This window comes from Haematobia irritans, chromosome 2 (assembly GCF_050003625.1).
Source record: "Haematobia irritans isolate KBUSLIRL chromosome 2, ASM5000362v1, whole genome shotgun sequence".
NCBI lineage: Eukaryota > Metazoa > Arthropoda > Insecta > Diptera > Muscidae > Haematobia > Haematobia irritans.
The window spans coordinates 99,360,403-99,385,524 of record NC_134398.1 but is presented as its reverse complement, the minus strand read 5'-3'; the positions used below and the strand labels follow the sequence as shown (position 1 = coordinate 99,385,524).

Genomic DNA, 25,122 nt, shown 5'->3' with positions numbered 1-25,122 from the left:
AACTGCGAAGCGGATGAGTTGGCAAGGCTAGGGACTACCTTACATATTCCAGGGGAACTGGAATTTGTTGGTATGCCCCTAGCTACCTGCAAGCTCATGCTGCGTGAGAAGGCTGTTAGGATGGCAAATGTTCGATGGGAGAATTGCAAGGGTTGTAACGACACCAAGCAAATATGGCCCCATTTCAACATAAACCGCACACTAGATATGCTAATTTTCTCGAGACATCAGATATCACTCCTGATATCTGCTATAACGGGTCGCTGCCTGATAGGCGATTTTGCAAAAACTATTGGCGCGAAGTATAATGACTATTGTATGAGCTGTCATGATGCGGAGGAAAAAGAATCAATTAAACACCTCTTGTGTGAGTGTCCTGCATTTTGTGTAAAGCGCAAGCAACTTTTAGGAGCATATAGCTTCAGATTACTGGCGGATCTGGAAAACGTTAACTTAAGCAGTCTGCTAATGTTTTTGGAACAATCTGGTTGGTTCAACAAAGAAAAATAATCAAGAAGGTTCAGCGGTTAAAACTAGAAGTGCCCATATGTAATAGGTACTTTTAGTTAATGTGGTATCACCACGCAGGAAAGTAAGAGTTGATCTTCACATACAAGAGCGCGAGATATAGCGTTACAAAAGAGAGCCTCCAGATCAGATAGCATATCAAATAGATCTAAACTGGATTCATAAGGATACTGTACCTGAAGCGATGAGAAGCTACAAGGTTAATCGAGAAGCAATCGGATTTTATGCAAACAATGTTTAAACAAATTGAGGAAAAAAATCTTAATCTATGAACGACAAATTTGCTGTTTTGGAAAATAAACTATCAGAAATGATCGACAACCATATTAAACTTGTTAAAAACGAGTTAACTAGTTTACAGAATACTATTTACATAATTGAATTCGAGTTTAAGGAAGAGATTGCCCAATTGAAAAACGAAGTACACTATTTAAAATCACAAATAAAAAAGCAAGAAAATCTCAAAGTTTCTCGTGAGATAAGAATTAACGGGATACCTTACAGTAAAACTGAAAATTTATGCAAGCATTTTGAAAACATATGCTCTTAACATTAATTTCCGCCTTATAAGACATTCTATCGCTTATCTGCAAACAAAAAGAATAAAACTACTGCTAATGGCACCATAATTATCAAACGTGTTACAAAGTATGACAAAAATTTTTTACTAAGGGCTGTATCCATCTTCTGCAAACAAAATAAATGTCAATTATCCCTCAATCATATTGGCTATGACTCCAATAAAGCAATATTTTTAAACGAAAACTTAACTTTGTCAACTTCAAAATACTTCAAACTGCTATTAAAAGCTGAAGCTGAACCTATACTTATTGATGATATATCATAACTCAATACTATTTATTATGATATATTGGTAATACTCAATTATGTATGGAGCAAAATATCGGCCAAATGGGCGCCGCGACACACCTTCATCCGATGGTCCAAATTTTCGATGACGCTGAGGCATAATGGAGGTTCTATGCCGTTGATGTGCCGAATTATCTCATCCTTTAGCTCTTGAATTGTTGCTGGATTATCAACGTACACCTTTTCTTTCAAATAACCCCAAAGAAAAAAGTCCAACGGTGTGAAATCACATGATCTTGGCGGCCAATTGACATCGCCATTACGTGAGATAACACGGCCATTGAATTTGTTGCGCAGAAGAGCCATTGTTTCGTTAGCTGTGTGGCAAGTGGCACCGTCCTGCTGAAACCACATATCGTCCACATCCATATCTTCCAATTCGGGCCATAAAAAGTTCGTTATAATCTCACGATAGCGAGCACCATTCACGGTAACTGCCTGACCGGCCTCATTTTGAAAAAAATACGGCCCGATGAAGCCGCCAGCCCATAAACCGCACCAAACAGGCACTCTTTGTGGGTGCATTGGTTTTTCGACAATCACTCTTGGATTCTCATTCGCATCATCACTGAAGATGATTTTCTTCGAAAATTGATCATCCACTGTTGCCATTTCTTGGAATCATTCTGCCCATTCACGACGTCCATGGTTCAAATTGAGTAAGTATGAAATAGAGAAATGCCAAATAAAATTCGGAAAATAAAATTCACATTCAACATCGGCCTTTACAATTTAACCACCCTTTACTAGACCAGCGAGTCCCATTGATTGTACAAGCAGCGTATTAAGGATTCTAGCGTCTGCAACTTGAATGCTCAAAGCTTAACTAAGAAAATCGACGAGTTTAGACACTTGTTTGAGAATTCAAATATTGATATTGTCTGTGTTGCCGAGACCTGGTTCACTTCATCGGTCGCTAATGCTCAGGTTAAGGTAGATGGTTATAAAATTGTGAGAAATGATCGAAGCTCTCACGGCGGAGGTGTAGCTATATATGTTAAAAGCAATATCGAATTTAAAGTGGTTAAACAATGCCAACCAGATGAACGGATTGAGCATGAGTTAAATCTGGAAATTCTACTTTCAGTTTCAAGCAATTTTCATGACCATGGAAGATGTGTTTTCTTTTTTGAGAAACGTAATTTTAGACAAGCAAATTTTTTTTTGACACAAATTTTAGAGACTCGTTGAATAAACGAAAATACTTTATAAGAAAAGGAAATTTCGTTTGTCTAAAATTTCATTATAGATTACTAATTTCCAGCAAATCGTATAAAAACTACGGATTCTAGAGCCCCAAGAAATAAAGCCGGGAGATAGATCTATATTGGAGCTATACCAAACATGGACCGATAGGCATCATTTGCTACTCACATATGTGTGATGTTAAAATACCTCCAGATTTTCAATTTCAAACAAATCGACTAAAAAATATAGTCTCTAGACGCCCAAGAAGTAAAAATCGAGAGATCAGTCTATATGGGGGTTATACCAAAAAATGGACCTCGATATACCTCAATTTCGGCACACTTATTAGTGGTCTAAAAATACATCTCGATTTCGAATTTCAGGCAAATCGGGTAATAAATAAAGTTTATAGAAGCTCAAGAATTTCAGGCAAATCGGATGGTAAATATAGTTTCTAGAAGCCCAAGAAGCAAAATCGGGAGATCGGTCTATATGGGGGCTATACCAAAACATGGACCGATGGGCACCATTTTCGACACACCTTTTTATGGTCCCAAAAGAACTCTAGATTTTCAATTTCAGGAAAATCGGATAGCAAATATAGTTTCTAGGAGCCCAAGAACCAAAATCGGGAGATCAGTCTATATGGGGGCTATACCAAAACATGGACCGATGAGCACCATTTTCGGCACACCTTTTTATGGTCCTCAAATACCTCTAGATTTCCAATTTCAGGCAAATCGGATGGTAAATATATTTTCTAGAAGATCTGGAAGCAAAATCGGGAGATCGGTCTATATGGGGGCTATACCAAAACATGAATCGATGGGCACCATTTTCGGCATACCTTTTTATGGTCCTCAAATACCTCTATATTTCCAATTTCAGGCAAATTGGATAAAAACTACGGCTTTTATAAGCCCAAGACTCAAAATCGCGAGGCAGTTTATATGGGGGCTATATCAAAATATGGACCGATACGGACCATTTTCGACACACCTCTTTATGGTCGCAAAATACCTCTAGATTTTCAATTTCATACAATTCGTATAGAAAATACTGTTTCTAGACGTGTAAGAAGCAAAATCGGGAGATCGGTCTATATGGGGGCTATACCAAAACATGGACCGATACGGACCATTTTAAACACACCTCTTTATAGTCCCACAATACCTCTAGATTTTCAATTTCAGACAAATCGGATAGAAAATACTGTTTCTAAACGCGTAAGAAACAAAATCGGGAGATCGGTCTATATGGGGGCTATACCAAAACATGGACCGATACGGACCATTTTCGTCACACCTCTTTATAGTCTTACAATACCTCTAGATTTCCAATTTCAGGCAAATCGGATGGTAAATATAGTTTCTAGACGCCCAAGAAGCAAAATCGGGAGATCGGTCTATATGGGGGCTATACCAAAACATGGACAGATACGGACCATTTTCGACACACCTCATTATGGTTTCAAAATACCTCTAGATTTCCAATTTTAGGCAAATCGGTTGGTAAATATAGTTTCTAGACGCCCAAGAAGCAAAATCGGGAGATCGGTCTATATGGGGGCTATACCAAAACATGGACCGATACGGAACATTTTCGACACACCTCTTTATGGTTCCAAAATACCTCTACATTTCCAATTTCAGGCAAATCTGATAAAAACTACGGTTTTTATAGGCCCAAGACCCCAAATAGGGAGGTCGGTTATATGGGGAATATATTAAAACTTGGACCGATATAGCCCATCTTCGAACTTGACCTGCCTGCAAACAAAAAACGAATCTGTGCCAAATTTCGGGACGGTTGCGCCATTATTGAAGGATGTAGCGTGATTACAACAGACAGACGGACATGCTTATATCGTCTTAGAATTTCTCCCTGATCAAGAATATATATACTTTATATAGTCGGAAATCGATATTTCGATGTGTTACAAACGGAATGACAAACTTATTATACCCCCGTCGCCATTTTATGGTGGTGGGTATAAAAATGCACTAGTTGGCGCAGTATATAGACCAAATTCAAGGAAAAATTTTGACAATTTTTGTAACTACGAGTTATGACGACGTTATTTTAACTGGCGATTATAACTCTAATGCACTTAAAGATAGCATTGTACTCTCATTCAATTCAATTGGTCTTTACAATGTTAACGAGATTGTAGCTACTCACTACTCTGAAACATCAAACACTTTGCTTGACTTATTCCCGGTAGACGACAAAACCAAAATTTTAAAATATGTATCAATTATATTTTCCCTGCTTTTCCAAACTTGATCTTATATTTATATATTTATGGCAACTTGCAACGAAATAACGAGCGCCACCGTACCATTTTTGATTTCAAAAAATAGACTATTGTCAATTGTATTAAGAATTTGTTTCAATGGATTGGAATACTACATATAATAAGGTATCAGTAAATGACCAAATATCATATTTAAATGAGAACGTTTCTAATCTAGTGAATAAAACGATCCCAACACGTATAGTCCGCCCAGACAACACTAAAAATCATTGGTTTAAAACGTCTATAAAATATGATTTAACAACGAGATATAGCATATAAACGATGGAGACGTTTTAAAACCTCCGAACTGCATGAAGAATTCCGTTTAATAAGGAAACAAATAAATAAAGAAATTAGCAATGCCAAACGTCAGCATTTTGATGAAAGTTTCCGATTTGCCTTCGACTCAACAAGTAAGTGGCGAAAAATAAGAGAATTTGGAATTGGTAAACCTCTAACAGATACAATCAATGCGAATCCACATGAGCTGAATGAAAAATTCCTCAGTTTTTCCGACAACAGCATACGAATCCAGTTTCCTATGTGAATCCATTTGACGCAAACTCCTCATTTGAATTCTTGTGTATCACGGATGTCGAAGTACTCACAAGTTTGCAGAACGTCAGGTCAAATGCAATGGGACTGGATAACTTACATCCAAGATTCATAAAAATAATAATTCCTCTACTTTTACCGTACATCACTCACATATTTAATACGGCCATCATGAGTAGCACCTTCCCAACAGTATGGAAATTTGCAAAGATTGTGCCAATACCTAAATCTAACACCACATCTGAATTTCGACCAATAGCCATTCTACCATTCCTTTCGAAAGTATTTGAAAAGTTAATACACCTACAAATATGTAATTATTTGAATACTAACAATTTAATGACAGCGGAACAATCAGGATTTAGGCCAAATCATAGTTGTGTGACAGTACTCGTTAAAGTTACTGATGATATAAAAATAGAAATGGACAAAGGTTTTGCCACGATTTTGGTATTGTTAGATCATTCAAAGGCGTTTGATTGTGTGGAATATGACATCCTTTGTGGTAAAATTTTCTCTCAGCCGTACATTGCTATCTAGTTACCTCCGTAATCGTTCTCAAGCAGTTGCTATTGGTGAATTCTTATCAGATCCCCTTCCACTATCTAGGGGAGTACCGCAAGGCTCAATACTTGGACCTCTCTTGTTCTCCATATATGTGAATGACCTCCCTAATCAGCTATTAAATTCCAAAATCCATTTGTACGCAGACGATGTACAAATATATTTAAGTTGCAACTACGACTCCTTGGCGGATGGGGTGTCTCGTATTAATCAAGACTTGGAAAGAGTTTGCATCTGGGCCGCTAGTAATGCATTAAATCTCAACCCAGATAAATCGAAATGTATGATAATTACCAACAAACGTCGCAATATTACAAGTGATAACCCAGTATTACTAAGGGGACAAGTAATTGAAGTAGTCCACCGTTCCAAAAACCTGGATATAATCTTCAATAATAACCTCTCTTGGAGCGATCATATATCATCTGCTGCTGGAAAAGTATTTGGAATGCTGCGTACACTATAGCATTCTCAATCATTTACGCCTATACACATTCGGATTTTGCTTGTCAAATCATACTTGTTACCGATCCTTCTGTACGGCTGTGAGTTGTTCAGCAAATGTATGCTAAAAGTAAACAGCGCTTAGAATCCGTATACAAAGCTATAATTCGCTACGTATTTGGCATAAAAAGGTATGACAGCTGCTCACCTTTCATAAACGCCATTATATGGCTTTATTAAAGGTACGAACCCTTTTTTCTTCACAAGATAATATACTTGAAACAACCTGAATACTTGTATGACAAGATACGTTTCGGCCGGTCTAACAGAGGTGTACTGCTTATACCAGATCGACATCGGCTTCAAGTGAGCGAGAGACAATTTATGCTATATTCTGTCTCTTTGGAACTCGTTACCAACAAACCTTCTATCCATTGGCAACGCAAACAAATTTAAGAAAACACTTTTCGATCATTTTAAGAATTTGCAATAATTTTCTTATCTTTGTTCTATTTCAATGCTTTTAACTATTTTATATTCTATATTTTATTTTTGTAAAATAGTACTTGTTAATATGAAATCTTATTTTTATATGTTCTTGAAACTACTTAATTCTAATATCAATTTTAATTGTATTTAGTTTAGTTGCTTTCGTTTTTATATTTTTTGTTTTCTTACATTTTTCTATAATATTTTAATATGTAATTATGATAAGAATTAACTTCATGCCTTACAATGATAATCACATACTTTAATTGAAAATATTGTTAAAATTTTGTTGTATGTGTAATTCCATAAATAAATAAATAATCATGTTCTCGGAGCTCGACTCCCGCCCATACCACTGGAGGAAAGAGACCTCCCGCGGGTAGTTTTGGTCCAACCAAGATCAAGCAAGTTAGCAGCGTAGCTGATGTGTGTCCCATCTATAACCAAGAGTCACATGACACTAGTCTTGTGTCGTACCGGAACGAACTAGTTCCAATGAACGATTCCCCAAATGAAACGACCGGTACTAGTTCCGTCACTTTCGCTCATATTTTTCCATAGTTCCTTATCTTATTTAATATATATACTTAATATAGTCGGAAATCGATATTTCGATGTGTTACAAACGGAATGACAAACTTATTATACCCCCGTCACCATTTTATGGTGGTGGGTATAAAAATGCACTAGTTGGCGCTGTATATAGACCAAATTCAAGGAAAAATTTTGACAATTTTTGTAACTACGAGTTATGACGACGTTACTTTAACTGGCGATTATAACTCTAATGCACTTAAAGATAGCATTGTACTCTCATTCAATTCAATTGGTCTTTACAATGTTAACGAGATTGTAGCTACTCACTACTCTGAAACATCAAACACTTTGCTTGACTTATTCCCCAAGATTTATCTTCCAGTCAACTCTGGTGGCATGGGCCTTCATGGCTAAAACAACCCCATGAAATGTGGCCGAAGCCACGAACATTCGAGCCAACAGATTTGGAAGTGAAGCGAGTCGCTACTTTTCATACCACAATCGACGGAGAAGATATAATTTCAAGATTTTCGTCACTCAATCGCTGTCTACGAGTCTTATGCTATATGTTCAGGTTTTATAACGCATGCAGAAGCAAAACACTCGCCAGTAGTAATTATCGACGACACAGGTCTACTACGAGTGGGAGGACTAATAACAAACTCCGGCCTGCGATACGAAGAAGTACACCCAATCATATTGTCAGAGAAATCGAAATTTGCTGATCTTCTCATCACTTTCACGCACCAAATTTTACTGCATTCGGAGCATCATATCATGCTTCGCGCAATCCGACAAGGATATTACATACCCCGAGTAAAGAACTTAATTCGAAAATGTATTCGAAATTGCAAATCATGTACAATTTTCAAGCACCGGTTCCAAAATCAACTAATGTCATCTCTTCCAGCAGAACGTGTCCAATTTTCATTACCTTTTACATACACAGGAGTGGATTTCGCTGGGCGCTCGTCCACATTACGAAATGCCAAGATACTGAAAGCCTACGCGGCCGTCTTCATATGCTTTTCGACAAAAGCTGTTCATCTGGAGGCTTGTTCTGAATTGTCAGCCGATCCTTTTATAGCAACTTTTTCCCGATTCACAGGCAGGTGAGGTCTCCCGAAGACAGTTTTTTCGATAACGGTCGAAACTTCGTCGGCGCTAGCTACAAACTTCTCAAAGAGCATAATGAATTCTTAAAAGCGGCCGAAAGGACTATTGTGGAGAACTATGCGACCCATTGCTTCAACTGGTCATTCATCCCACCATATGCTCCCCACATGGGAGGATTGTGGGAAGCCGCGGTCAAGTCTATGAAGACACATTTAAAGAAAGTTGCGGCCAACCACAATTTCACCTTCGAGGAATTCACCAGCATGCTTATTAAAATTGAATCGATATTGAATTCTAGGCCCCTGTCAGCAATCTCCGAGAATCCTAATGAATTAAGTCCTCTAACTCCAGGCCATTTCCTGCACGGAGCACCACTAATCGCCACACCTGAAATTTCTCACGACGTTCCGGAAAACAGGATATCACTACTGAATCGCTGGAAACGACTAAAGGCTCTCCACCGAATCTTCGCGCAACGATGGAAATCCGAATACATCACCGAACTTCAACGGAGGACAAAATGGAAATCGACAAAAAACAACATCCAGCCGAACGATTTTGTCGTCGTCAAGGACGACTTGCTACCACCCACCGAATGGCGACTCGGTAGAGTCGTCAAAGTCAACTATGGCAATGATCAAAATGTTATAGTAGTCGAAATTCTAACAAAAAATGGCACAATAACTCGACCGATAGTCAAATTGTGAATATTACCAACAAACACACAACACACATACAGTCCACAAAACCACATTGCCTCAAATTAATTACGACAACTTCGCGCCTTGATCACCCCCACGAACTACTTAATCATTTGAACGCACTTCTTTCTATTCTTTCTTTACATATCACTATGACTAGATGCCAATTATGCAACATCGCACACCAGCTGAAGTACTGCAAATTCTTCTTGGCTCTTCATGTCGATCTACGCTGGCGAACTTTGGAGAAGAACAAAATTTGCACGAACTGCCTCGCGCAAACCCACACCGCCGATGATTGTTTGAGCTTATACCGATGCCGATACTGTGGTGCTAAGCATCATTCTCTCCTTCATGTTCACTCAGCCGGTTACGAAAAAAAACAGGCTAAAGCTGTCGCGGCAACTGACAACCCTCGCCCAAAAGCAAAAAATCAATACCGTCTATTAAATCCAGAGGCACCAATTCACGTCGCCCCATTGATACGCACAACAGTTACTCACGGCGACTGCGAAGCCACGATGACGATACTCGTTCGAACCGAGTCCAAACACTCAGTTATGTTGTATAGCGCTACATCAAAATTTCCGGCGTTTACACAGAGCAAGGCCCCAGCTGGGGAACCAGTCTGTGAAGTAGCTATTCACACCATGGAGTCAACTGTACGAGGAAAGCTGCTGCTAATCGATGCCGTCAGCTACGAACTGCCAGAGGCAATTGGCGACACTCGGCCCCGCGCCCATTTTGATTTTCTAGTCCCTCTTGCTCATGACAATTTCCATAACGAGAATGAAATCGATATAATTCTGGGTAGTTATTCATGGGAGAAGTTGAAGAAGCCAGTCGTGATTAAGCAAGACACATCTCTACCGATTGCACAAGCCAGTTTGTTCGGATGGGTAATCTCAGGCACCTGGGTAGGCTGCGCATGCCTACGACATGAAGGACGCGACCCCATAACACTCCCACGCTGAGGCGGGAATATGTTGAAGCGAGTTCAACAAGAGGCATTTGATTTTCAATTTATACATTTTACCTTACATCTATAATCCATTGAATTAACATTAATTTTCAGATATTTCTCTTATTTAACAATTCTCTCTTTCTTAATAAGTTTCTGCTCTTTGAGAGATATTTTTTATGCTTTCTTAATTTAACTTTATCAACTATTACTTTCAGAGAATGAAGCCGCCGAGTCGCGCCGCCGATTTTAGCCGTCGCCGACCCGTTTTTAGCAGTCGACGCCGCCGCCGAATATGTCGACTCATCTCGACTCAAATTTAGCCGCCAATTAATCTAAAATATTGATTTATATCGGAAAAATTTAATAATATTTGTTATAGTTTTTGCCAAAATTTTGAACTTTCCACTTTTAATCAATTAGTATCAAGTTGCTATAATAGTTTTACAAAAATTTAGCTCAAAAAATTTGAATGAAATGTAAATTTGATTGTAAGATTGGTTGTACAACTAATCACATTACAATTGGGAAAACTTCAAATTGATTTTATAATAGATAATTTTGCGCCGCCGAACAGACAATTTTTTATCGGCTTAGCCATCAAGCCGCCGCCGCCGGAGGCAAAAATTTAGTGTTAGCCGCCGCCGACAAAAATGGGTCGGCTTCATTCTCTGATTACTTTTGTTATATTTATCCTTTCTCCTTTTATTCATATTTTATCGTTAAAATGTACCGTGTTAACGGAATTTGTGAAATGAAGTGAATTCTTTTTCTTTAGAGTTAGTTACGGTTGAATTGTCAAAGAAGAAGGTCACGAAGACCAATAAATTCTTAGAAAAGAAAATTAAACGAACGTCTTTTCTTTAAGAAAGGTTTAGGCTTCGCGCTATACGACGTGCGCGATAACCAAACGAAACCAAACTCAAAAGCCCTTAAGTTCATCAACGTTTGAAATAAGGTATTTCAATATAAAACCCCCATAAGCCCTTTCAATCTATAACGCGTAGGTTGAAAGGCAAATCTACAACATCGAATACGGAATATTAAACCAAACATTTATATTTCTTCATACAAACGTGCTTCTTCTTCTACGATTTGTTCTGTTGTTTGCTCGTCAAAGACAGACAACAGCTGAATGATTGAATTTATTCAAAAGAAATAAATGGAACGAAGATACTATTTCGCTTGTCCTGCCAAACCCACTCAAATCACAACCTGATCACCCCATCCTTGTTGCAGAGTTCCGTGATCTGGGTACAAGCTGAACTGCCTAAACCCATAACATAAAATGGATGAAACCACATAACACACTGTTACAACAACAATAACAACGACAAAAAGAAATGTTATGCACATTTTATATATTTATTATACAATTCTGTTTCTACTCTAGCTTTTATAAAAACAATGAGTATTTGAATATGCTCGTTTCACTTCAGCGACGATTTTACGAATAAACAAGAACCAGGAAAAATGGAATGTGAGCGGTGAGCAAGTCCACGCCAGTGTTGATAAAATTGATACTATTTTAGTAATAAAAAAGCCGTGGTACCCCCGCAAAACGTTTGGTATCGTTTTTAATTTTCTTTAAGTTCCTAAGTTAAATTATGAACGCTACTCCAAATCAGTTTATACGTCTTACAGGCTATAAGTTTTTCCGGACGGAATGTCTGTGTTTGTAAATCATACAGTGTGACCCATCGATACGACAATTCGTTGATGACTAAATAATCGGTAAATGTGTTATCGATCCCGTAAACATGCAGCAGTATCGATTATGCCTTCGGACTTAACATAGAATGTGGCCAAAATATGGGATATGTTGGACTCGACCACTGTCTTCCGGATAAACTTTTAGTCTGCAAGGCGCATTATCCTTACATCACCAAAATATTTCCAATTAAAAAGTTAATTGAATTTGAAAAATGATCAAATTATAAATTAATTGATACAATTAACTTTTTAATCAAGAAACATTAAAGTTTTAATTAAAAAATTATTTGGTACCATCAACTTTTTAATCAAACTCTGAAGAATACGGTATCTGTAGTTTGGGTGTTATCCCAAAGAAGACGGAGCTGGTGCTTTTCACTAGAGAAAAGACAACCAAAATGAACAAAAACCGAACTAAAATGATAAAGCTGCCTTCCTTTATTATAGAAAGCGTATCATAATCATGAATAACACTTAGTATAGAAAAATATTTTAGTTTATTCATACTAAGAAGTAAACAATCCTTTCAAATCTTAAGAAAACACACATGTTATAATATAGAAAAAATTCCTATATTTCTTTTATCTACCTGCAATCGATATATCCGATAAGTGTATGCGTGGGTTATTTTTTCAGTTGAAATCGTTTTATGGTATACGGAGCGCCACAAGACCTAGTGATTGTTAAAAAAGTTGTTTTTTTATCCATGTAAATTTCTCAGTGGCTTTTGATATAAATTCTTATCAAGCGGTGTTGTCAATACCTGTATTGTTGATTTATGGCCAAGCGGTGTTGCAAATACTTGTATTGTTGATTTGTGGTTTTGGCGTTTTTGAGTTTTGTGGCATCTGAGTATATTAAGGCAGTGGGATATTTTCTTTTGATTTTTGTTTTTGTTATAGTTTGCTTTATAATTTGCATTTTGAATTCAATTTAATTTTATTTCGTTACTGAATTCACCATGGTATGCTCGAACGAGGATTGTAAAATTGCTTCTGATGGTGAAATTGTTGTTGTATTCTGGCTTTGTACTGGGCACTGGCATTCGAAATGTGCTGGACTGTAGTAGATGAGTTGTACGTTGGTAACAACGGTCTTAGATGGTGTTGTGTGGAGTTCTAAAACTTTCTTAAGGAGGCTACGTCTGAGGTGTCTACGATGACGCGTGACATCTGGGAGCTATATTCGAACTTTGCAAAATTTTCGACGTTGTTTGATAAGATTCCGAATCTTTTGTCATTTGTTGCCCCTACTGTATCGGGGACGAAACGGAAGAGGTCCTCCAAGAAGTCGTCGCCGAAGGAGGGTCGTACTAAGGTTGTTGGGACTGGTTCGGGGCTGCCGAAATCTAGTGTGGGATCATCAATGTTTGGGGGTGCGTCCGCGGGTGTAAGGGGTAAGAAGAATGCGATGCCTACTGCTTCCGGTACGCCGGAAGGTGGTGCCGTATCATCACTGCCCCGAACGGCTGTGACTACTCCTATTGTTTGTCATCCTGTTCCAGGTATTGTAGCTGAACAGCCCACGCAAGCTCCTGACCGATTCCTTTAGTAACTGATCCGATATCGTCTTCTTATATATATAAGTATTATAATAATGATAATAATAATAATAATAATAATAATAATAACAATAATAACAATAATAACAATAATAACAATAATAACAATAATAACAATAATAACAATAATAACAATAATAACAATAATAACAATAATAACAATAATAACAATAATAACAATAATAACAATAATAACAATAATAACAATAATAACAATAATAACAATAATAACAATAATAACAATAATAACAATAATAACAATAATAACAATAATAACAATAATAACAATAATAACAATAATAACAATAATAACAATAATAACAATAATAACAATAATAACAATAATAACAATAATAACAATAATAACAATAATAACAATAATAACAATAATAACAATAATAACAATAATAACAATAATAACAATAATAACAATAATAACAATAATAACAATAATAACAATAATAACAATAATAACAATAATAACAATAATAACAATAATAACAATAATAACAATAATAACAATAATAACAATAATAACAATAATAACAATAATAACAATAATAACAATAATAACAATAATAACAATAATAATAATAATAATAATAATAATAATAATAATAATAATAATAATAATAATAATAATAATAATAATAATAATAATAATAATAATAATAATAATAATAATAATAATAATAATAATAATAATAATAATAATAATAATAATAATAATAATAATAATAATAATAATAATAATAATAATAATAATAATAATAATAATAATAATAATAATAATAATAATAATAATAATAATAATAATAATAATAATAATAATAATAATAATAATAATAATAATAATAATAATAATAATAATAATAATAATAATAATAATAATAATAATAATAATAATAATAATAATAATAATAATAATAATAATAATAATAATAATAATAATAATAATAATAATAATAATAATAATAATAATAATAATAATAATAATAATAATAATAATAATAATAATAATAATAATAATAATAATAATAATAATAATAATAATAATAATAATAATAATAATAATAATAATAATAATAATAATAATAATAATAATAATAATAATAATAATAATAATAATAATAATAATAATAATAATAATAATAATAATAATAATAATAATAATAATAATAATAATAATAATAATAATAATAATAATAATAATAATAATAATAATAATAATAATAATAATAATAATAATAATAATAATAATAATAATAATAATAATAATAATAATAATAATAATAATAATAATAATAATAATAATAATAATAATAATAATAATAATAATAATAATAATAATAATAATAATAATAATAATAATAATAATAATAATAATAATAATAATAATAATAATAATAATAATAATAATAATAATAATAATAATAATAATAATAATAATAATAATAATAATAATAATAATAATAATAATAATAATAATAATAATAATAATAATAATAATAATAATAATAATAATAATAATAATAATAATAATAATAATAATAATAATAATAATAATAATAATAATAATAATAATAATAATAATAATAATAATAATAATAATAATAATAATAATAATAATAATAATAATAATAATAATATAATAATAATAATAATAATAATAATAATAATAATAATAATAATAATAATAATAATAATAATAATAATAATAATAATAATAATAATAATAATAATAATAATAATAATAATAATAATAATAATAATAATAATAATAATAATAATAATAATAATAATAATAATAATAATATAATAATAATAATAATAAATAATAATAATAATAATAATAATAATAATAATAATAATAATAATAATAATAATAAATAATAATAAATAATAATAATAATAATAATAATAATAATAATAATAATAATAATAATAATAATAAAATAATAATAATAATAATAATAATAATAATAATAATAATAATAATAATAATAATAATAATAATAATAATAATAATAATAATAATAATAAATAATAATAATAATAATAATAATAATAATAATAATAATAATAATAATAATAATAATAATAATAATAATAATAATAATAATAATAATAATAATAATAATAATAATAATATAATAATAATAATAATAATAATAATAATAATAATAATAATAATAAATAATAATAATAATAATAATAATAATAATAATAATAATAATAATAATAATAATAATAATAATAATAATAATAATATAATAATAATAATAATAATAATAATAATAATAATAATAATAATAATAATAATAATAATAATAATAATAATAATAATAATAATAATAATAATAATAAAATAATAATAATAATAATAATAATAATAATAATAATAATAATAATAATAATAATAATAATATAATAATTAATAATAATAATAATAATAATAATAATAATAATAATAATAATAATAATAATAATAAATAATAATAATAATAATAATAATAATAATAATAATAATAATAATAATAATAATACTAATAATAATAATAATAATAATAATAATAATAATAATAATAATAATAATAATAATAATAATAATAATAATAATAATAATAATAATAATAATAATAATAATAATAATAATAATAAATAATAATAATAATAATAATAATAATAATAATAATAATAATAATAATAATAATAATAATAATAATAATAATAATAATAATAATAATAATAATAATAATAATAATAATAATAATAATAATAATAATAATAATAATAATAATAATAATAATAATAATAATAATAATAATAATAATAATAAATAATAATAATAATAATAATAATAATAATAATAATAATAATAATAATAATAATAATAATAATAATAATAATAATAATAATAATAATAATAATAATAATAATAATAATAATAATAATAATAATAATAATAATAATAATAATAATAATAATAATAATAATAATAATAATAATAATAATAATAATAATAATAATAATAATAATAATAATAATAATAATAATAATAATAATAATAATAATAATAATAATAATAATAATAATAATAATAATAATAATAATAATAATAATAATAATAATAATAATAATAATAAAAATAATAATAATAATAATAATAATAATAATAATAATTATAATAATAATAATAATAATAATAATAATAATAATAATAATAATAATAATAATAATAATAATAATAATAATAATAATAATAATAATAATAATAATAATAATAATAATAATAATAATAATAATAATAATAATAATAATAATAATAATAATAATAATAATAATAATAATAATAATAATATAATAATAAATAATAATAATAATAATAATAATAATAAAATAATAATAATAATAATAATAATAATAATAATAATAATAATAATAATAATAATAATAATAATAATAATAATAAAAATAATAATAATAATAATAATAATAATAATAATAATAATAATAATAATAATAATAATAATAATAATAATAATAATAATAATAATAATAATAATAATAATAATAATAATAATAATAATAATAATAATAATAATAATAATAATAATAATAATAATAATAATAATAATAATAATAATAATAATAATAATAATAATAATAATAATAATAATAATAATAATAATAATAATAATAATAATAATAATAATAATAATAATAATAATAATAATAATAATAATAATAATAATAATAATAATAATATAATAATAATAATAATAATAATAATAATAATAATAATAATAATAATAATATAATAATAATAATAATAATAATAATAATAATAATAATAATAATAATAATAATAATAATAATAATAATAATAATAATAATAATAAAAATAATAATAATAATAATAATAATAATAATAATAATAATAATAATAATAATAATAATAATAATAATAATAATAATAATAATAATAATAATAATAATAATAATAATAATAATAATAATAATAATAATAATAATAATAATAATAATAATAATAATAATAATAATAATAATAATAATAATAATAATAATAATAATAATAATAATAATAATAATAATAATAATAATAATAATAATAATAATAATAAAATAATAATAATAATAATAATAATAATATAATAATAATAATAATAATAATAATAATAATAATAATAATAATAATAATAATAATAATAATAATAATAATAATAATAATAATAATAATAATAATAATAATAATAATAATAATAATAATAATAATAATAATAATAATAATAATAATAATAATAATAATAATAATAATAATAATAATAATAATAATAATAATTAATAATAATAATAATAATAATAATAATAATAATAATAATAATAATAATAATAATAATAATAATAATAATAATAATAATAATAATAATAATAATAATAATAATAATAATAATAATAATAATAATAATAATAATAATAATAATAATAATAATAATAATAATAATAATAATAATAATAATAATAATAATAATAATAATAATAATAATAATAATAATAATAATAATAATAATAATAATAATAATAATAATAATAATAATAATAATAATAATAATAATAATAATAATAATAATAATAATAATAATAATAATAATAATAATAATAATAATAATAATAATAATAATAATAATAATAAATAATAATAATAATAATAATAATAATAATAATAATAATAATAATAATAATAATAATAATAATAATAATAATAATAATATAATAATAATAATAATAATAATAATAATAATAATAATAATAATAATAATAATAATAATAATAATAATAATAATAATAATAATAATAATAATAATAATAATAATAATAATAATAATAAAATAATAATAATAATAATAATAATAATATAATAATAATAATAATAATAATAATAATAATAATAATAATAATAATAATAATAATAATAATAATAATAATAATAATAATAATAATAATAATAAAATAATAATAATAATAATAATAATAATAATAATAATAATAATAATAATAATAATAATAATAATAATAATAATAATAATAATAATAATAATAATAATAATAATAATAATAATAATAATAATAATAATAAAATAATAATAATAATAATAATAATAATAATAATAATAATAATAATAATAATAATAATAATAATAATAATAATAATAATAATAATAATAATAATAATAATAATAATAATAATAATAATAATAATAATAATAATAATAATAATAATAATAATAATAATAATAATAATAATAATAATAATAATAATAATAATAATAATAATAATAATAATAATAATAATAATAATAATAATAATAATAATAATAATAATAATAATAATAATAATAATAATAATAATAATAATAATAATAATAATAATAATAATAATAATAATAATAATAATAATAATAATAATAATAATAATAATAATAATAATAATAATAATAATAATAATAATAATAATAAATAATAATAATAATAATAATAATAATAATAATAATAATAATAATAATAATAATAATAATAATAATAATAATAATAATAATAATAATAATAATAATAATAATAATAATAATAATAATAATAATAATAATAATAATAATAATAATAATAATAATAATAATAATAATAATAATAATAATAATAATAATAATAATAATAATAATAATAATAATAATAATAATAATAATAATAATAATAATAATAATAATAATAATAATAATAATAATAATAATAATAATAATAATAATAATAATAATAATAATAATAATAATAATAATAATAATAATAATAATAATAATAATAATAATAATAATAATAATAATAATAATAATAATAATAATAATAATAATAATAATAATAATAATAATAATAATAATAATAATAATAATAATAATAATAATAATAATAATAATAATAATAATAATAATAATAATAATAATAATAATAATAATAATAATAATAATAATAATAATAATAATAATAATAATAATAATAATAATAATAATAATAATAATAATAATAATAATAATAATAATAATAATAATAATAATAATAATAATAATAATAATAATAATAATAATAATAATAATAATAATAATAATAATAATAATAATAATAATAATAATAATAATAATAATAATAATAATAATAATAATAATAATAATAATAATAATAATAATAATAATAATAATAATAATAATAATAATAATAATAATAATAATAATAATAATAATAATAATAATAATAATAATAATAATAATAATAATAATAATAATAATAATAATAATAATAATAATAATAATAATAATAATAATAATAATAATAATAATAATAATAATAATAATAATAATAATAATAATAATAATAATAATAATAATAATAATAATAATAATAATAATAATAATAATAATAATAATAATAATAATAATAATAATAATAATAATAATAATAATAATAATAATAATAATAATAATAATAATAATAATAATAATAATAATAATAATAATAATAATAATAATAATAATAATAATAATAATAATAATAATAATAATAATAATAATAATAATAATAATAATAATAATAATAATAATAATAATAATAATAATAATAATAATAATAATAATAATAATAATAATAATAATAATAATAATAATAATAATAATAATAATAATAATAATAATAATAATAATAATAATAATAATAATAATAATAATAATAATAATAATAATAATAATAATAATAATAATAATAATAATAATAATAATAATAATAATAATAATAATAATAATAATAATAATAATAATAATAATAATAATAATAATAATAATAATAATAATAATAATAATAATAATAATAATAATAATAATAATAATAATAATAATAATAATAATAATAATAATAATAATAATAATAATAATAATAATAATAATAATAATAATAATAATAATAATAATAATAATAATAATAATAATAATAATAATAATAATAATAATAATAATAATAATAATAATAATAATAATAATAATAATAATAATAATAATAATAATAATAATAATAATAATAATAATAATAATAATAATAATAATAATAATAATAATAATAATAATAATAATAATAATAATAATAATAATAATAATAATAATAATAATAATAATAATAATAATAATAATAATAATAATAATAATAATAATAATAATAATAATAATAATAATAATAATAATAATAATAATAATAATAATAATAATAATAATAATAATAATAATAATAATAATAATAATAATAATAATAATAATAATAATAATAATAATAATAATAATAATAATAATAATAATAATAATAATAATAATAATAATAATAATAATAATAATAATAATAATAATAATAATAATAATAATAATAATAATAATAATAATAATAATAATAATAATAATAATAATAATAATAATAATAATAATAATAATAATAATAATAATAATAATAATAATAATAATAATAATAATAATAATAATAATAATAATAATAATAATAATAATAATAATAATAATAATAATAATAATAATAATAATAATAATAATAATAATAATAATAATAATAATAATAATAATAATAATAATAATAATAATAATAATAATAATAATAATAATAATAATAATAATAATAATAATAATAATAATAATAATAATAATAATAATAATAATAATAATAATAATAATAATAATAATAATAATAATAATAATAATAATAATAATAATAATAATAATAATAATAATAATAATAATAATAATAATAATAATAATAATAATAATAATAATAATAATAATAATAATAATAATAATAATAATAATAATAATAATAATAATAATAATAATAATAATAATAATAATAATAATAATAATAATAATAATAATAATAATAATAATAATAATAATAATAATAATAATAATAATAATAATAATAATAATAATAATAATAATAATAATAATAATAATAATATATAATAATAATAATAATAATAATAATAATAATAATAATAATAATAATAATAATAATAATAATAATAATAATAATAATAATAATAATAATAATAATAATAATAATAATAATAATAATAATAATAATAATAATAATAATAATAATAATAATAATAATAATAATAATAATAATAATAATAATAATAATAATAATAATAATAATAATAATAATAATAATAATAATAATAATAATAATAATAATAATAATAATAATAATAATAATAATAATAATAATAATAATAATAATAATAATAATAATAATAATAATAATAATAATAATAATAATAATAATAATAATAATAATAATAATAATAATAATAATAATAATAATAATAATAATAATAATAATAATAATAATAATAATAATAATAATAATAATAATAATAATAATAATAATAATAATAATAATAATAATAATAATAATAATAATAATAATAATAATAATAATAATAATAATAATAATAATAATAATAATAATAATAATAATAATAATAATAATAATAATAATAATAATAATAATAATAATAATAATAATAATAATAATAATAATAATAATAATAATAATAATAATAATAATAATAATAATAATAATAATAATAATAATAATAATAATAATAATAATAATAATAATAATAATAATAATAATAATAATAATAATAATAATAATAATAATAATAATAATAATAATAATAATAATAATAATAATAATAATAATAATAATAATAATAATAATAATAATAATAATAATAATAATAATAATAATAATAATAATAATAATAATAATAATAATAATAATAATAATAATAATAATAATAATAATAATAATAATAATAATAATAATAATAATAATAATAATAATAATAATAATAATAATAATAATAATAATAATAATAATGATAATAATAATGATAATAATAATAATAATAATGACTATCATTACGAGTTTTTCTAAAACTATAGAAATCTTTGCCATTACATTGATGCGTTTTTATTTCATTTTTTTATTGCTAAATTTAATTTGTTTGTTTTTAACTTGAATTTAATGTCATGTATAGGGCCATTAGACCACTAACAAACGGTCTACCCAAATGTTTAGTAAGTAAACTTATAAGTAGTAAAAATATACATATATAAATCATCACAAAATTATAGAAGACTTTCTTCATTTGGGTGGTGGTATAATGATATTGGTGGTGTTTATGGTATTGGTGATAACAACCACCACAGGATGTAGATGATAAATATGAATACTATAATTTTTTTTTTTTTTAATTTAATTTCAACAAAAAAAAGAAGCACAGCTATTTCATCAGAATGTTTTTGTTTGCTTTAATAGTAAATGTTCATTTGTTTTTGTTTTAGTAGATGTGATTACAGTATTATATAGAGAACTTGCTCCGCAAGTGGAATTTACAATTCTTTATCGAACAAGAATTCACCCAAAGCACCATGGTTGGTCATCATCTTCTTGAGGGTGCGCAATTTACCAGCCAATTCACGTTGACCGTGCAATTGTTATTCCAAATAGACACCTGTCAAGTAGTCAACCAAATTATAGTAATTGTATTTCTTCTCACAGGTACTGATCAATTTGCGGATAGACTTGGTGACTTCAGTTTCCAATTTGAGGGCATCTTCCAAAGCTTCGGCGCCGCTTTCCCATTCATCCTTGCTAACGGTAGGAGTGGTAATCAAATCGTTGATGCTATCGGTCAATTGACCACGCATTGACAAGTATTCAATCAATTTGGAACCATGTTCACGTTCTTCCTTGGCAGATTTGAAGAACAAATCAGCAAAACCTGGACGATTGACGGTATCACGTGAAAAGTGGGCACCCATGGCCAAATATTGGTAAGAGGCATGAATTTCCTTTTGGATTTGATTACGCATGGCAACCAAATCCATTCGGTAGGCAATTCATGGTTGGCTAAGGAACATTTTAGTTCGGCGAATACAGCAGGGGCAACAACGGCCAAAACGCAGAATCCTACTAAGAATTTCATCATGTTTGCTTCTTCTTCTAATTTCTCTTATTGGAAAATCACAGTTAGAATTTTGGTTTTTTTTTCACACAATTGTTTAGTGTCCTCTTCTGAATGTCTCACTATGCTTTTTGACAATTGAAATCTTTTTGCTTTAATTTCAGTAATTCCCTCAATGCGAGGAGGAGGTTAATAATTTTATTTCTTTGTTGTTTTGCGTATACACTACGGCGAAACGTACGAATATGAACTGTTTAATATTGAGACGATGTTAAACACTTTTAAATAAGGCAGAACGTAACTGTGCTATAGAAACCAAACACAAACACAAAGCCCCACAGCAAAAACAAAAAAAGATTATTGTTGATGCTGATCTCTTCTACACGCTGTGTAATCGGGATTTTTGGCCTCCTAGGGTATTCGTTAAGGAGTTTGTTGATCGGTCGGATAACTCATCTAGATTACCCAGCAAGCCTCATCCACATCCAAAAAACTGAGTGGCTCCTTTTCTATTGTTTATCAGAATGTCAGAGGGATGAATACGAAATTATCGAGACTGTATACTGATAGTTTTGATTTTAAGTTTGCGGTTTTGGTTATGACTGAGACTTGGCTCCTGCCATCAGTATATGATTCTGATAGTATTGAATTCCTTACGGTAAGTAAGATTTCATTAAGCTGTGGAAAATTTCGATAAAAATAATAAAATTTAAAATCTAGCAAATATTTTTTCCAATAAAAATAAGTTAAATTTAGAGTTAAGTTAGGTTAAAGTGGCAGCCTGATTAAGATTCAGGCTCACTTAGACTATTCTCGATTATTTTCTTCTGTTGAACGAACCAGATTGTTCCAAAAACATTAGCAAACAGCTTAAGTTAACGTTTTCCAGGTCCGCCAGTCTATATGCCCCTAAAATTTGCTTACGCCTTACACAAAATGCAGGACACTCACAAAAGAGGTGTTTGATTCCTTTTCCTCCGCATCATGACAGCTCATACAATAGTCATTATACTTCGCGCCAATAGTATGAGCTTGCAGGTAGCCAGGGGCATACCAACAGATTCTAGTTCCCCTGGAATATGTAAGGTAGTCCCTAGCCTTTGCTTTGCCGTTGTAAAAGATCTCGAAATACAATACTTTATTACTTTCTCTGATAATTAGGTAGTTGAGGCATGATGGTTCTTTTTTCCGGCTATCTTCAGTCTGGCGAGGGTTCTTCACCTAATATCAGAAGTATGCATAACAATAGAAAATATATCATGTCTCTTGTCATGCCGATCACTTATTAATTATTTATATAGCGAGGTATTTCTGGTCATAAACAACAGGTATGGTTGACTTGACCTAAGGCACACTTTTCCCACCCGTACATACACCATTGACAATCAAAGTGCCTTTAATCTAGTAATCCCAAAACTATAAGCCTTTTCCTAATTCAATAACATAGCATTACATTTTCATTCCTCGTTTTATTCTTATCTAGCAATCCATTTTTTTCATGTAGTA

At 24.4% G+C, this 25,122-nt stretch overlaps 1 protein-coding gene and 1 pseudogene across 10 annotated transcripts in view; both read right to left on the bottom strand.

The window, feature by feature from the left end:
• The window catches only part of TTLL4A (Tubulin tyrosine ligase-like 4A), a 673,269-nt gene that overhangs the window by 611,901 nt on the left and 36,246 nt on the right, over nt 1–25,122 (bottom strand). The window lies entirely within an intron of this gene.
• Nucleotides 22,936–23,894, bottom strand: LOC142225868 (ferritin heavy chain-like; annotated as a pseudogene).